Below are 8474 nucleotides of genomic sequence, written 5' to 3' on the forward strand. Positions count from 1 at the left end.
TATTTAATTACTATCCATGAAGTAAATAAGGGCAGGGAGAACACCCATCTTGTTATTTTCTCTTATCTCCAGTGCTTTCCTGTGTCTGGCTCAATAGATATTTCTTAAAGGGCAACCAAAAACCTTTCCCTATGTTATCTGCCCCTTGACTAAGGAGTTCCTTTGCAGCAAAGGAGCTCCTTGCAGGGAACTAGTGTCACTATTATATCTAGTTACCAAGCAGGTCAAGGTGTATTAGCCCAAAGTTGGGGAGCAGAACAATAACATGAAGAGCACTAATGAGTCATAACTTCAAAGGATTTCAGCAGTATAAACAAAATACTCAATCCAAATACCAAAAAAAAAAAAAAAAAATCTACTGTGAGATTAAAAAGAGCACATAGCCAGGTGCAGGTGCGGTGGTGAAAGCCTGTAATCCCAGTGGCTTGGGAGGCTAAGACAGGAGGATCATGAGTTCAAATCTCGCCTCAGCAATGGTGAGGCGCTAAGCAACTCAGTGAGATCCTGTCTGTAAATAAAATACACAATAGGACCGGGGATGTGGAGATGTGGCTCAGTGGTTGAGTGCCCCTGAGTTCAATCCCTGGTACAAAAAAAAAAAAAAAGAAAAAAATTAGATTAAAATTTGTTTTGAAACATAGCCAGTGTGGCTAAGGGTTCAGGGAAACAAGCCTTCTCTGAGTATGAGTGGAAGTAAAATTCAGATAATCTATCAGGATAAATTTAGAATTTTACATACATTTATAGGAACTTATCTTAAGGAAATAATCATGTAAGTGAAAAGATTGTTATTGGCAGGGGGTTTACAAGGGATTGAACCCAGGGACATTTTACCACTGAGCCACATCCCCAACCTTTGTGTGTGTGTGTGTGTGTGTGTGTGTGTGTGAGAGAGAGAGAGAGAGAGAGAGAGAGAGAGAGAGAGAGACAGACTCAGGGTCTTGCTAAATTGCTTAGGGCCTTGCTAAATTGCTGAGGCTGGCTTTGAACTTGTGATCCTCCTGCCTCAGCCTCCCAAGTCTCTGGGATTACAGGTATGTGCCACCTCACCTGGCTTGCAGAGATTGTTATTTAGACACAATTTAAATAGCATAAAATTTGATACCAAAGCAGATTGATAAAATAAATTATGGTGTATTCTTGACCTAGGACACTGTAATTTCAAATAATGACAAATAAAAATATTTAGTTATAGGAAAAGGTTTGTGATACAAGCATAGTAAATAAAACAGGTGGTATCAATAGGTATACAAGGAGTATATATGTTGAAAGAGGAAAAAAACAGAAAGAATATATATTAGAAAAAGTGCAAAAAATGTTCTATATCTTTATATTAATCTGGTTTTCATTACTATAATAAAATATTCAAGGCTGAATAACTTTATTAAAAAAAGAGTTGGGTTGATGGTAGAGCTCACTAAAAGAGCTGGTGCATGCACAGGTCCTGGGTTCAATTTCTAGCATCACCCTCCAAAGAGAAGTTGTTTTGGATCACAGTTCTGGTCCAAGGTAGAGGGTCTACATCTGGTGGTGGCATTCTTGCTGACAAAGGCCTAAGGTTGCACAGGGTCTCACACAGCAAGAGACAGGAGGCATGCATTCTGGTCTCTCACCCTCTTCTTGGAAAGTAACTAGTATTCGATTATGGGGGTTCCACCCATGACCTTATGTAATACTAATCACTTCCAAAGGCCCCATTTCTAAACACCAAAATCAGATTATGTTTCCACCCTCTTAATACCTCACAGTGGGGATTAAATTTCAACACAAAAATCCTTGGGGAACACACCCAAGCCATATCCAAAGCACAGCAACAACCCTTTTAATTTTAGTAATTCTGATAGAGATGTAGCAGCATTTTATTGTGGTTTAACTTTCTTTCCCTAATGGCCAATGGTTTTCATTACCTTTACGTAGCTTATTGACCATGTGAACATTCTCTTTTGTGGATGCCTGCTCAAGCCTTTTTTCCATACACTCATCATCATTTTTACTGGCTGTCTTCCTTTTTTCAATGGTTTGTAGGAATTCTTTATGCATTTTGTTTTGTCCTTCGGGTTTTTTTTGTTGTTGCTGGTTGTTTTGGTACTGAGGTTTGAATCAAGGGTGCTTAACCACAGAGCTACATCCCCAGTCCTCCCTAAATTACTTAGGGCTTTGCTTAGATGCTGAGACTGGCCTTAAACTTGAAATCCTCCTGTCTCAGCTTTCTAAATTGCTGGGATTACTAGTGTTGCCACCACTTCTGGCTCTTTATGTATTTTAAAAACAAGTTCTGTGGGTGTGTTTGTATTACTTATATCTACTTCCTGTGTGTGGATTACCTTCTACTCCCTCGTTTTAATTGTTTATTTTGATGAACAAGGTTTTTAATTTTAACAAGGTCCAATTTATCAATCCTTATTTTTTTTTTAAAGAGAGAGAATTTTAATATTTATTTTTTAGTTCTCGGCGGACACAACATCTTTTGTTTGTATGTGGTGCTGAGGATCTTTTGACGAGAGAGCGAGAGACCCTCTTTTTTTTTTTTTAAGAGTGAGAGAGAGAGAGAATTTTAATATTTATTTTTCAGTTTTCGGTGGACACAACATCTTTGTTTGTATGTGGTGCTGAGGATTGAACCCAGGCCGCACGCATGCCAGGCAAGCGCGCTACCGCTTGAGCCACATCCCCAGCCCTGAGATGAAGTAACTTTTTCAAGAACACAGAGAGCCAGGCAATCACAGAGTTGGTATATAAAGTCAGGTCCACTGGGTGAAAAGCCTGCTTCGGGGTTAAAAACTGTCTCCAGTGGGGCACTGGTGGCACAGGCCTGTAATACCAGCAGCTTGGGAGGCTGAGGCAGGCTACTGCTTGAGCCACATCCTCAGCCCTCAATCTTTATTTTGTGATTAGTGTTTCCTGTGTTCCCTTTAAGAAATTTTGTTCCCCTAGGTCATAAAAATTCATTATTTTAATTGTTTACATCTATGATGTAGCTCTAATTTTTATGTATGATATAGGAGTCAAATTCCTTCATTCCTTTCTTTTCTCTCTCTCTTTTTTTTATTTTTTTAGTAATGGGGAGTGAATCCAGGGGTGCTTAACCACTGAGCCACATCTCCAGCTCTATTTTGTATTTATTTAGAGATAAGGTCTCACTGAGCTACTTAGGGCCTTGATAAGTTGCTGAGGCTGGCTCTGAACCTGTGATTCTCCTGTCTCAACCTCCCAAGCTGCTGGATTACAGGTATGAGCCATCACACCGGCTTTTCTCACTTCTTTTCATGTGGATACCCAATTGATAGTGATAGTGGATACACTATTTGAAGAGATCATTATTTCCTTATTAAGATTTACAGTGAATCTTTTCTTTTTAACTCTTACATTTTGTTGCTAAGAAGAAAAACTGGTACAACCAATACTGAAGGATACCTGACAACATCTAAAAAGCTAAACGACTAGACTATACCCTAGACAGGCACAGTGGCACATGCCCATATTCCCAGCAACTCTGGAGGCTAAGGCAGGAGTATTACAAAATTGACGCCAGCCTCAGCAATTTAGTGGGAGACCCTGTCTTAAAATAAAACAATTAAAAGAGCTGGGGATACAGCTCAGTGGTAGATTGACTGGGGTTCAATCCCCAGTGACACACACACACACACACACACAAAATAATCTAATACCCTATGATGCAGCAATTATACTCCTGACAGAAAGAGTACTTTTTTCACCCAAAGAATGACTTATAGGGGCTAGGGTTGTAGATCAGTGGTAGAGTGCTTGCCTGGCATGTGTGAGGCACTGGGTTCGATTTTCAGCACCACAGGTAAATAAATAAAAATAAAATTCTATCAACAACTAAAAGATACACATACACACATACACACACAGAGAGACACACACACACATATATATATAAAGAATGACTTGTAGCAGACTTATTAATAAAATCCTAGCCAGGTGTAGTGGCACACGCTTGTAATCCTAATGGCTTGGGAGGCTGAAGGAGGAGGATTCCAAGTTCAAAGCCAGCTTAAGCAATTTACAAGGTCCTAAGTAACTTAGAAAGACCCTGTCTCTAATTAAAAGCTAAAAAGGGCTGGGGTTGTGGCTCAATGATTAAGAGTCCCTGAGTTCATTCCTCAGTGCCAAAAAGAAAAAGAAACAAACAAACAAACAAATAATAGGGTGAAGTGTGTCCAAGGATGTTTTTTGTTTGTTTTGCAGCACTCTTTGATTCAGCCCAGTGTTTCTTGAGTATGTCACATACTGCACTAGACTATGAGGTTACAGGCATAAGTAGACAGAGCCTCTGCCTGTAGGGAACTGCTATGAAGAAAGAAAAGAAAAGAGAGGAGGGCTGGGGATGTGGCTCAATGAGCAGTGTGCTCGCCTGGCATGCATGCGGCCCGGGTTCGATCCTCAGCACCACATACAAACAAAGATGTTGTGTTCACCGAAAACTAAAAAATAAATATTAAAAATTCTCCCTCTCTCTCTCTCTCTTTAAAAAAAAAAGTTAATTAAAAAAAAGAGAGGAGAGAAAGAAAGAGAAAGAGAGAAAGAGAGAAAGAAAGAGGGGGGGGAGGGGCTGAGGTATAGCTCAGTGGTAGATCATTTATCTCCCATGCATGGCCCTGGATTCCATCCCCAGCACCACCAAAAGAGAGGAAGGAAAAGCAGCAGCAGCAGCAGTAGCTACCCAACCATCCATCAATAAGGAAACAGTTAAGGGAGTGAGGGTACAACTCAATAACTAAATGCTGGCAGATCAAAACTAGCACAAAATAATTGTGAGCCAAGTATGGTGGTCCATACCCATGATCTCAGCAACTCGGGAGGTGGAAGTTGGTGGATTGTAAGTTTGAGGCTAGACTGAGCAACTTAGACTCTGTCTGAAAATATAAAATAAAAATAAAAAGAACTGGCTGAGTGGCAAAGTACCCCTGGTTAACACCCCAGAGCTAATAATAATAATAATAGCTGGAGATACAGCTCAGTTGGCAGAGTGCTTGCCTTACATGCATAAGGCCCTGGGTTCAATCCCCAGCACCACAAAGAAAATAATAATAAAAAAATATTGTAATATGTATTTTACTACAATTTTTATTTTCATATTATTATTTATTTTCGTACTGGGGATTGAACTCAGGAGCACTCGACCACTGAACTAAATTCCCAGCTCTATTTTGTATTTTATTTAGAGATAAGGTCTCAATGAGTTGCTTTGGGGCCACTGGGATTATAGGCTATGCCACTATGCCTGGCCCTTTACTACAAGTCTTTATTTTTGATGATGATGATGATGATTATTATTATTTTGTGTGTAGTGCTGGGGATTGAGCCCATGGTCAAGCATTCTACCAGTTGATCTATCTCCCCAGCACCTACTACAAGTTTTTAAATTGGTGTCACATTACAACTCAGATCCTGACTAATGCACAAATATATTAGTATAGGTTAAACTACTGTAGCATTTGGCTCTAAATTCAATAGCTGCAACAAAATAGAAAGTTTTTAATTTAGCAGTACTAGGGTATTCTACCACTGAGCTACATCCCAAATCCTTTTTATTTATTTTGAGCCAGGTTCTCATTAAATTGCACATCCAGGCCTCAAACTCTTGTCTCAGCCCCTTGAGTCCCTGCTATTTCAGATCTGCCCCACTTCACCTGATGAGAAATTTATTTCTCTCTCTCTTTACAGATGAGGGTGAATGTTCCCCAGAGAAATGAAAAGAAGTAGCTTCTCTAGGCAGTTATTTAGTGACCCAGACCAAAGGGAACAGTGCCATCTGTTATTCATGCCTGCTGAGATTCTTCAAGGCGTTATAATCCCCACTCTAGCCCACAGGAAGACAAACGGCATGGACATTGGTGGAGGTTTTGAGGACCAGGCTTTTTAGCCCTATGAGGGCTGCAACGTTCACCTTCTACTGGAGAAAGTGGAGTCCACTGTTCCCTCTAACTATAAGGGACACTGAGCATATGGCTACTCAGATACTACAGAAGAAGTAGATAAAGAATTCTGGTGGACAGTTAACAGTCCCTGAAAGCAAAAGGAAAAACCCCTGGGAGAATATGCACCTAACTCTACTCCTGATAGCTCCTGAAGTAAGATTCAGGAGGCCTTCATTTATTTTACACTATGTAATTTTGAAGTGCTTCCATTTTGTCTCTGTGTGTGTGTGTGTGTGTGTGTGTGTGTGCATGCCAGGGATTGAACTAAGGGGCACTCAACCACTGAACCACATCTCAGACAGGGTCTGAGTTGTTTAGCGCCTCACTTTTGCTGAGGATGGTTTTGAGCTCGCGCTACTCCTGCCTCAGCCTCCTGAACTGCTGGAATTATAGGCATGCGCCATCACATATTTCTGTTTTTTACAACAAACTTGTCACCATTATAATAAAAATTTATAAAACAAAACCAGGTGTGGAGGCATTAACAAAAAACTGCATAGAAGTCGAAACAGCCAGTCACAGTGGCTCATGCCTGGAATCCCTGTGGCTCAGGAGGAGGAAGTAGGAAGATCAAGAGTTCAAAGCCAGCCTCAGCAACTTGTGAGACCCTGTCTCTAAATAAAATACAAAATAGGGCTGGGGATGTGGTTCAGTGGTTGAGTGCCTCTGAGTTCAATCCCCGATAACCTCCCTTCTCCCCCAAAAAAGTTGAAACCACGGATGCATTCCTAATTGATAAAATAGACTAGAATAAACCTAAATTTCTATCTCAAGAGAATGAGTAAATATTCCATGATATAAACGGGGGCTGGGGCTGTAGCTCAATGGCAGAGCGCTTGCCTAGCATGTGTGAGGCACTGGGTCCAATCCTTAGCACTGCATAAAAAACTAAACAAATAAAGGTATGCTGTCCATCTACAACTATAATTAAAAAAAGAAACATATAACGGATGATTATAGATTGCTCGCTCATTCTTTTTTTTTCTTTTTTTTTAGTTTTCAGTGGGCACAACATCTTTATTTTATTTTTATGTGGTGCTGAGGATAGAACCCAGTGCCCTGCGCATGCCAGGCGAGCGCGTTACTGCTTGAGCCACATCCGCAGCCCACGGATGATTATAGAGCATTAAAAATAAATGACCAGGGGCTGGGGTTGTAGCTCAGTGGTAGAGCACTTGCCTTGCATGCATAAGGCACTGGGTTTGAACCTCAGCACCACATAAAAATAAATAAAGGTATTGTGTCCATCTATATCTAAAAATAAATAAATGACCAATATATACTTCACAACAATGTGGTTAAATCTTTAATTAAAAAGTCATAAAAGACCACTTGTTTTATTCATCATTTATATTAAGTATATGTATTTATGTGTTTAAAAACCATTTTGTTGGGGGTGGCAACATAGCTTAGCGGTACAGCACACTTGTGTAGCACCACATACAAACCCCAAAATTGTTTTTAATTTTTTTAACTTTATTTTATTTACTTATTTATTTTTATGTGATGCTGAGGATCAAACCCAGGGCCTTGCATGTGCGAGGCGAGCGCTCTACAGCTGGGCCATAACCCCAGTCCCTATTTTTAATTTTTATTGTAAAATATATATATATTTATTTAACCAGGGATTAAACACAGATGTTTAATCCCTTTTATTTTTTATTTTGAGCCAGGGACTCACTAAATTGCTGAGGTTGGCCTTTGGATCCTCCTGCCTCAGCCTCCTTAGTTACTAGGATTATACAGGTGTGTCACCACACCAGACTGGCAAAATTAAAATTTCTAAAGTTAACTGTGATGATTACAAATATACCAAAACCCTTTGAATACTCAGGTTTGTCTTTGGATTACATAAATCTTTCACCTTTTAGGGCTAGGGACATAGTTAAGTGGTAGAGTGCTTTCTTGCCTAGCATGCTCAAGGCCCTGGATTTGTTCCCAAGTACAACAAACAAAAACCAAAAATAAAATAAAAACCCAGCAACAACCAAAACCCATTAAACTGTACACTTTTAATGGGTGAATTTTTTTAATATTTGTTTTTTAGTTGTAGTTGGACACAATACCTTTATTTTATGTATTTATTTTTTTTAGGTGGTGCAAACCCTGGGCCTCACACGTGCTAAGCAAGCGTTCCACTGCTGAACCCAGGGCCTTTTGCATGCAAGGCAAGCACTCTACCAATTGAGCTATATCCCCAGCCCGTGAGTTGTATCTCAATAAAGCTGCTATAAAAGGTGGTTTTTTGCTTTGATTTTGCCACACTAGGAATGGAACCCAGGACCTGGCACATGCCAGGCAAGTGATTTACCACTGCACTACACCCTTAGACCATGAGTCTTTTCTTTCTTTCTCTTTCCCTTTCCCGTGTGTGTGTGTGTGTGTGTGTGTGTTGCTGGGGATTCAATCCAGGGCCTTGCACATGGGAGGCAAGCATTCTACCAACTGAGCTAAACCCCCAGCCCATCTTTTCCCTTTTCTTGTACTGTCCCAGGGAGATTTATTACTGAGTTACATCCCTGCCCCCCC

This window comes from Marmota marmota, unplaced genomic scaffold (genome assembly GCF_001458135.2).
Source record: "Marmota marmota marmota unplaced genomic scaffold, marMar, whole genome shotgun sequence".
NCBI classification, from domain to species: domain Eukaryota; kingdom Metazoa; phylum Chordata; class Mammalia; order Rodentia; family Sciuridae; genus Marmota; species Marmota marmota.